Here is a 6,528-nt window from a genome sequence, read left to right as displayed (position 1 = left end):
ATGGTCCCATCAGTCCATACTACGCAATTTTCTTGTGAATGTTTCTAAAAGAAGTGGTAGACTGGGAGTCAGATTTACACTGGAAAATGAAATATACCATCATCCTGGATGTACTGACCATCTTCTTAAACTAGCTTACCATCTTTGTCCTATGATCTACTTATGGCAATAGGTTTCTGTATGTCTTAGCTTTCTGTATGGCCTTGGAGCTGTCCGTACGAATTTCTGGATAACATTTGAGATGCCAAGCACATTTGAAAATTGGTGAGTATCTAAATCATTCAGGCAGCTCTGAAATTTTAATTCTAAACGTTTCTTCATTATTCAATCTTGCACAGCAAGATCACATATCTTGTTTATGTCCCTGTTTGTTGCAGAGAAGTTGGACTAGATGAACTTTAAAGGTCCCTTCCAACTCTATGGATTCTATGATTCTATAAGATGTTGTAGTGATGAGTGCCTGAGGGCCCCAAATATTATTGTTATTATTATTTGTGTTGCATTTTATTATTTTTTCCTTATTTTTATTTTCAGCTTTGTTTTTCCCCTTGGGACTTCTGAACACAAACTTTCTATAGATGTGTAGGCTTGCAAGGAATCGTTAAGTAGGGAAGATATCATAGAATGGCCTGGATTGAAAAGGATCTCAAAAATCATCTAGTTTCAATTGCATGCTGTGGGCAGGGTTGCCATCCACTAGACCAGGCTGCCCAGAGCCACATCCAGCCTGGCCTTGAATGCCTCCAGGGATGTGGCATCCACAACCTCCTTGGGCAACCTGTTCCAGTGCATCACCACCCTCTGAGTGAAAAACTTCCCCCTAATATCCAACCTAAATCTCCCCTGTCTTAGTTTAAAACTGTTCCCCTTTGTCCTATCACTATCAACCCATGTAAACAATTGATCCCCCTCCTGTTTATATGCTCCCTTCAAGCACTGCAAGGTAGCTTTCCAAAAGTTAGTGGAGAATCAGGAGAAAAATATCTGAGCATCTTTTGTCCAAAAATGGAATGGTTTCCTGGCTTGATTGCAGGTAAGTGGGAAATTTCCCATCACCTGAGCAAGTCAACAGTGTGTAGCTGTTGACTGCTCTTGACTTGAGTGTCTCATTGGGGGTGAGTTTGCATGGTGCTTTTGTGCAATCTGAAGGGCTGTAGATGGAGTGAGTGAGATGGAAGAAAGGTGTGGGTAAGTTTTATTAGTATTAGGTACTGGCTGAAACCTCTGTGAATAATTCTGATTTCACACCTGTCCTCATCACAAAAAGTTTTGAACATAAGACACAAATAGCGCTCCCCGTATGGGGAGATCTGCTCTGAGGGGTATGAGTCTGTCAGACAGACTTGAGGAAGAAGAGAGGAGAACGGCCTTGAAGGAAGAAAGATTTGGCAATTTTATCATTGTAATTATTCTCATAATACTGCATAAGATCCACCTGGTTTTGTGCAACATGTGTGTTTTGTAGACATCAGTGAAATCTGGGAATACAGAACGGAAAAAACACAAGAGGTTGTTCTGTATCTTACCGAAACCATTTGTAGCTTAGCTGGCAGGCAGAGAAGGCATTTAAGGTTGCTGATCACTCTCACCAGCTGGACATTCAGGCAACAGCTTTTCTCGTCTCATTCTGAGGAATATGATGGGGGGAAAAGAGTTTATTCAACATTGACTGTGACTTGGCTATACAAGAGACTAATCTATATCTGCTCCAGTTCATAACTTTTCTGCAGATTTGTGAGTTTTATGAGAAAGAATTAGCTTTTAATGATGGAATTCCTGTTCCTGCAGTTGTCAAATCCAACTTCTCTGTAACACTAGTGCATGTGTATAAATGGCCTTAGTCTGCACGCAATAGAAATGTGTAAGGCCAACTGTTTTGGCCCATTGTGTTCTTCCAATTGCAGAGGGTTAGCCACCTGGGACTAAGCAGTAGGTGGACTAAACTCAAGGTCCATGTCCTGTCACTGACACAGTGAGAACAGCCCCTTTCCTCTCAGGTGATTATGTTCTTTCCACAGTGGACCCTTTTCCATTGCAAGAGGCCATTCTGCGGTGCATGAATAGCATGAAGACTAAGCTTTCAAAATCAGCTTAAAATCCTTTAGCCCAAGATGTCACATCTGCTTTACAGAAATTACAACAGGAAAACAACACAATTAAAAAAAAATTCAAAACAAATATGGTGAAAACTTGGTGGAAAAACATCTGTGGTTTTCAGATCATTACAGCAGTTTGTCAGGAGGGTCACAGAGAGTTATTGCATTATTGTCCTTGAATTTATTATTGTTGTCTTTTATTTCTAAATAGTGTAATTTCCCACCTAGAAAGATGTAATTTATGCTGATGTCAGCAACAACATGCAGCAAGATATGTGAAGAGTGTTTGGAATATAGGGAAGAATGTGATAATTAGAACAGTACAATAAATATGAAAGACATCATTTACAGGGGTTTATTCCTATAGTTTGTCTTAGAAGATGGAAATGTCTGGGGAAAAAGAACATTCCAAGCTGCTTAGAACAGTTTGTAGAAGAAGCAATGACACTCTTTTACATGTAAATAAAAAACAGTCAGCATAATCACATTTTGGACTAGAGAAAGAATTAAGTATGGCTGCACTAGAAAGGACAACTTAATATAAGGAGATATTTTGCCATTGTGGAGTTGCAGGTATGTCAGAAATTATGTAGCTTAAGCTGTGTGGGGTTGGGAAGATTGTCTCTGTGAACTAATTATGCCAAGAAGCAGAGCTGATTCAATCACAGTGATCTTGGCTGGAAGTGCTCTCCCTAAACTACTTCTGAACTAGCTTGCAAAAGCTAGCAAGGCTTCTTTACAAAAACTGCAGTGTTCTGGAGAAACAGAGGCAGCAGTAACTGCTAATGAGGATCACCCCAGTTCTGACAACAAGAGCAATCATATTGTTAAATATTAGCAAGGTTACTGGCAGGACTTGGGTCCTGAGGAACCTTACAAGATGCTTTTTTTCTATATAAACTGTATGCCAGCTCTGCAAATGGGGTCAAATGGCTGATAACGCTACCATTTTAGAAGAAGTGTTTGCTTTCTCCTTTCATAGATGCACAAAGGAAAAGATTTTGGAAAGTGATGGTTTCCAGAGAAGCGTTAAGCAGAATAGCAAAAGGATAAGTCACTTTTAGTAAATTATTCTGTACTTTTAAAATATGCTTTCCAGTCTTCAGAATAGAAATGCTGTTGCTGCAGGAGTTGAGACAAATCATAGAATCATAGAATGGCCTGGGTTGAAAAGGACCTCAGAGATCATCGAGTTTCAACCCCCCTACTGAGTGCAGGGTTGCCAACCGCTAGACCAGGCTAATTAAGACGCAGTGTCCTAGTGACTGGCTTATATCAGGTCTTTAAATTTCTGGTGTAACTGAATGCAGCCCTGCCTCTGATTAACATTAAGCAAGCTTGACTCTTTGGTTGTGATGTCCTGAAGTACTTGGTGTAACTTCTTATGAAAACACAAAACTCATCTGCTTTCCAGTGCCAAGTGTCACATACAGCTTTCTGTAAGCAGAGACTGTTGTACTTTGACTACAAAACTGAACAAGGATTGATTGCAGTGTGAAGAATCTGCGCACATTTTGCGTAAGGCAGATTGTGATTGTTCTCTTTGGGACTAGCTCAAGGCTCTTCCTCAGACCTCACATGGCAAGCAGGAGGCCTCTAACAAGCAAAATGTGTGATGGTAGTGTTGTACTGTATTGCCCTGTAATCAGCCTATGCTCACTGATGCAAAGCTCTGAAAGACAGCTGCAGAACTGCACCTCACTCAACATGTATCTAAGACATCTCCTTAAATTCAGTGTAGGTGGGATTATCAGGTTTGCCCAGACTTATTCAGGTAATGCAAATGGACTGCTACAAATTATTTGCAGAGTCGATTTCCACACCAAGTACTGTAAATTAATGGGAAAAGACAAAAATCTTCTTATGTAGACACAGATAACTTTCTCAGATAGTTGCAATATGGCCAAATCCAAGCAATTTTTACCACCCTTTTCTTAGTTGAAGGGCTGAGTTCCTCAATGTACGTGTATGGACCAGTGGGACGATCTGTGCTCCAGTATTTAAAATAACGATTTAAAACCAATTTAGATTTAATATCTAAATGTGTGCATAGCTATTTCTTCGAATAGGAAATATTTTATATGTACCATTTTCCCCTTTGATTTTATATACTGTATCTATTGTTATGTTTAGTCAAGGTAAGAAACCTGATCTGTGAATTAGAAAGGCTTCCAGCCCTGCTTAATGCATGAACTCATTTCCTTTCAACTGTGGTCAAGACCCAAAGTAGCTGCTCACTGTAGGCCAAAGCAAGTGGCCTCTGCCACCTGTGAAAGCAGACCCATTGGCTAGGAAAATACTGTGGGACTGGCTGTGGAAAAAAGATTATGGCAGCCTCCAGGGGATTTCACTTGAGATGCCAAACAGCTTTCATCCAGGGACAAATTGCCTACTGAGAGCTTGGGCTGGATCGGATGGGTTTGGTTTCCCAGCAGTGATCTCCAGAGTGATCTTCCAGCTCCACCTGTAGCACCACTTACATATGAGGCAAAAAGTGTTGAGAGGTGATGATATGGGTGTGTGCGTATGTGTGAGTGAACTGAATATCATCTGATCATGGGTATTCTGTGTATGAGGGTAGATAGAGAACTGGCTTGTTCAGAGTCATACAGGACGGATGACAACCCTGTTTTGTTCTTGCTGGAGCAAAGAGGAAGTCATTTAGAACAACTTGAAAGGAGAAACAGGGGCCAAGAGAAAATGAGAATGGAGACATGCTCAAAAGCATGTATTCGTATTGTATGTGTATCTTAAATTGCTGAAAATGTTATTGCTTTTAATTAGTTGAACCAGCTATTTTCTTGATGAAATAATGTAAAGAAAGGCCAGGACTTGTACCAGGTTGGTGAAGTGGTAAAGACGTTTCAACACACATACAAAAATCTTATTGTTTTGTTTATTTAGCTGTTAATAATCATACCCCTGCTAAAATAAGGACAGTATTGTGACTGGATGGATGAAACTTAATAGCAACCACAAATAGAATAGAAGTATCAATTCTGTGGTTGATGAGATGTGGTTGATCTAGTTTACAATGGAGTCTTCTAGTTTAAAGACTTTCCCCTTCATACTATAAATGCAGTATTAATTCTTCCCAGTTCTACTTCCTCACTCTTTTTCTGTTTTATCTATATAGAGTTTAGATTGTGTAGAAATTGTTAATATGCCTCAACAAAGTTCTCTTTCTCTCTTTATCCTCTTTGTCTCTCTTTGTTTCTCCATCCCAGACTGATAAGGCAGTCCATAGTCAGCAGTAGCTTGTAATGTTTTCCTGTTTCATGGTTTGGAAGTGCCAGATGAAGACACATTCTAGAAAAACCATAGGCAAGCAAGAACCTGGAAGAAGTACTTAAACAGAGTGTATACTTGTGGGAGTAGCAGACATAGCTAGCTATAATGCAGGTGACCTTTTGCATCTAGCGATCGATCTGAAGTTGTAGGGTGGAACTCCATGTCTCTTTGGAGAGAGCCAAATATGCCCTTGGAGAAAGAAAAATCACAGGAACACTCCACAAGTCAAAACTGGTGGAGTTTCTAACCTGCTGTCTGTGAGTTATACCAAATGGAATGCAAACTCATAAGATTGCAGTTCAGATTTTTTCACACACAGTGATTCCAGGTCCTTCATACTACAGAAGAAGCTGAGCCATCTGAGAATATCTGCTCAAAGTGAAGAGATGCATGAATTTGACAAAAATATTAAAAACTAATACATCTGCTCAGTGTTTCCGCAATTTTTCTTCTTTAGTACATGTATAACTGAAATTAACAACAACAAGAACAGCCAACAATATAGTACCTAATTTATAGTATAGGGGGGAATAGACCAGGAAAAACATTGGAAAGTTGGCTTTACTCAAAACTGTCTGGGATTTCGCATTAAATTTTAGGGAAATTAGTTTCCTGTACTTGTAGGTGTAGAGAAATGCTAATATTTCAAGGTGTTTCTGTGAGAAGCGTGAATCTTTAATGACACTTGCTGTTCAATATATAACAGTTGGACCTAGCCTGCAGGAGGTGCTCTTAATGTGTTAGTGGGTCCTGCTGAACTGATGAGTTCCTCTTAAGATAGAGGTTATTGAAACCATAAATAACATGCTAGCAGTAAAGTCTACCATTAGGGAGTTGTGGGTGTCTAATTGGCTTTCGGTGCACCATCAGGTCAGCAGAAACAAGCTCAAATCCTTCCTTGCCTTGTGAGTCTTCTTTGTCTCTGGCTGTAGTTTCCACATCTGCACTTCTGCAACATGTTGTGCCAAGTCCTGTGCACTCTGCTCTGCACTGACCTCAGCTGGATGGTTCCTGAGAGTGAGATGAACACAGTTTGGCCCACTGCCAGCACAAAAGCTGATAGCTAGTCACTGTATCTGGACTTCAGTTTTGTTGATGTTTCAGAGTACCTTATTCCAGCTGCCAAACTCAGAGTATCTGA

This window comes from Numida meleagris, chromosome 4, assembly GCF_002078875.1.
Source record: "Numida meleagris isolate 19003 breed g44 Domestic line chromosome 4, NumMel1.0, whole genome shotgun sequence".
Classification (NCBI taxonomy): Eukaryota; Metazoa; Chordata; class Aves; order Galliformes; family Numididae; genus Numida; species Numida meleagris.
Note: the sequence above shows the minus strand (reverse complement) of the source record.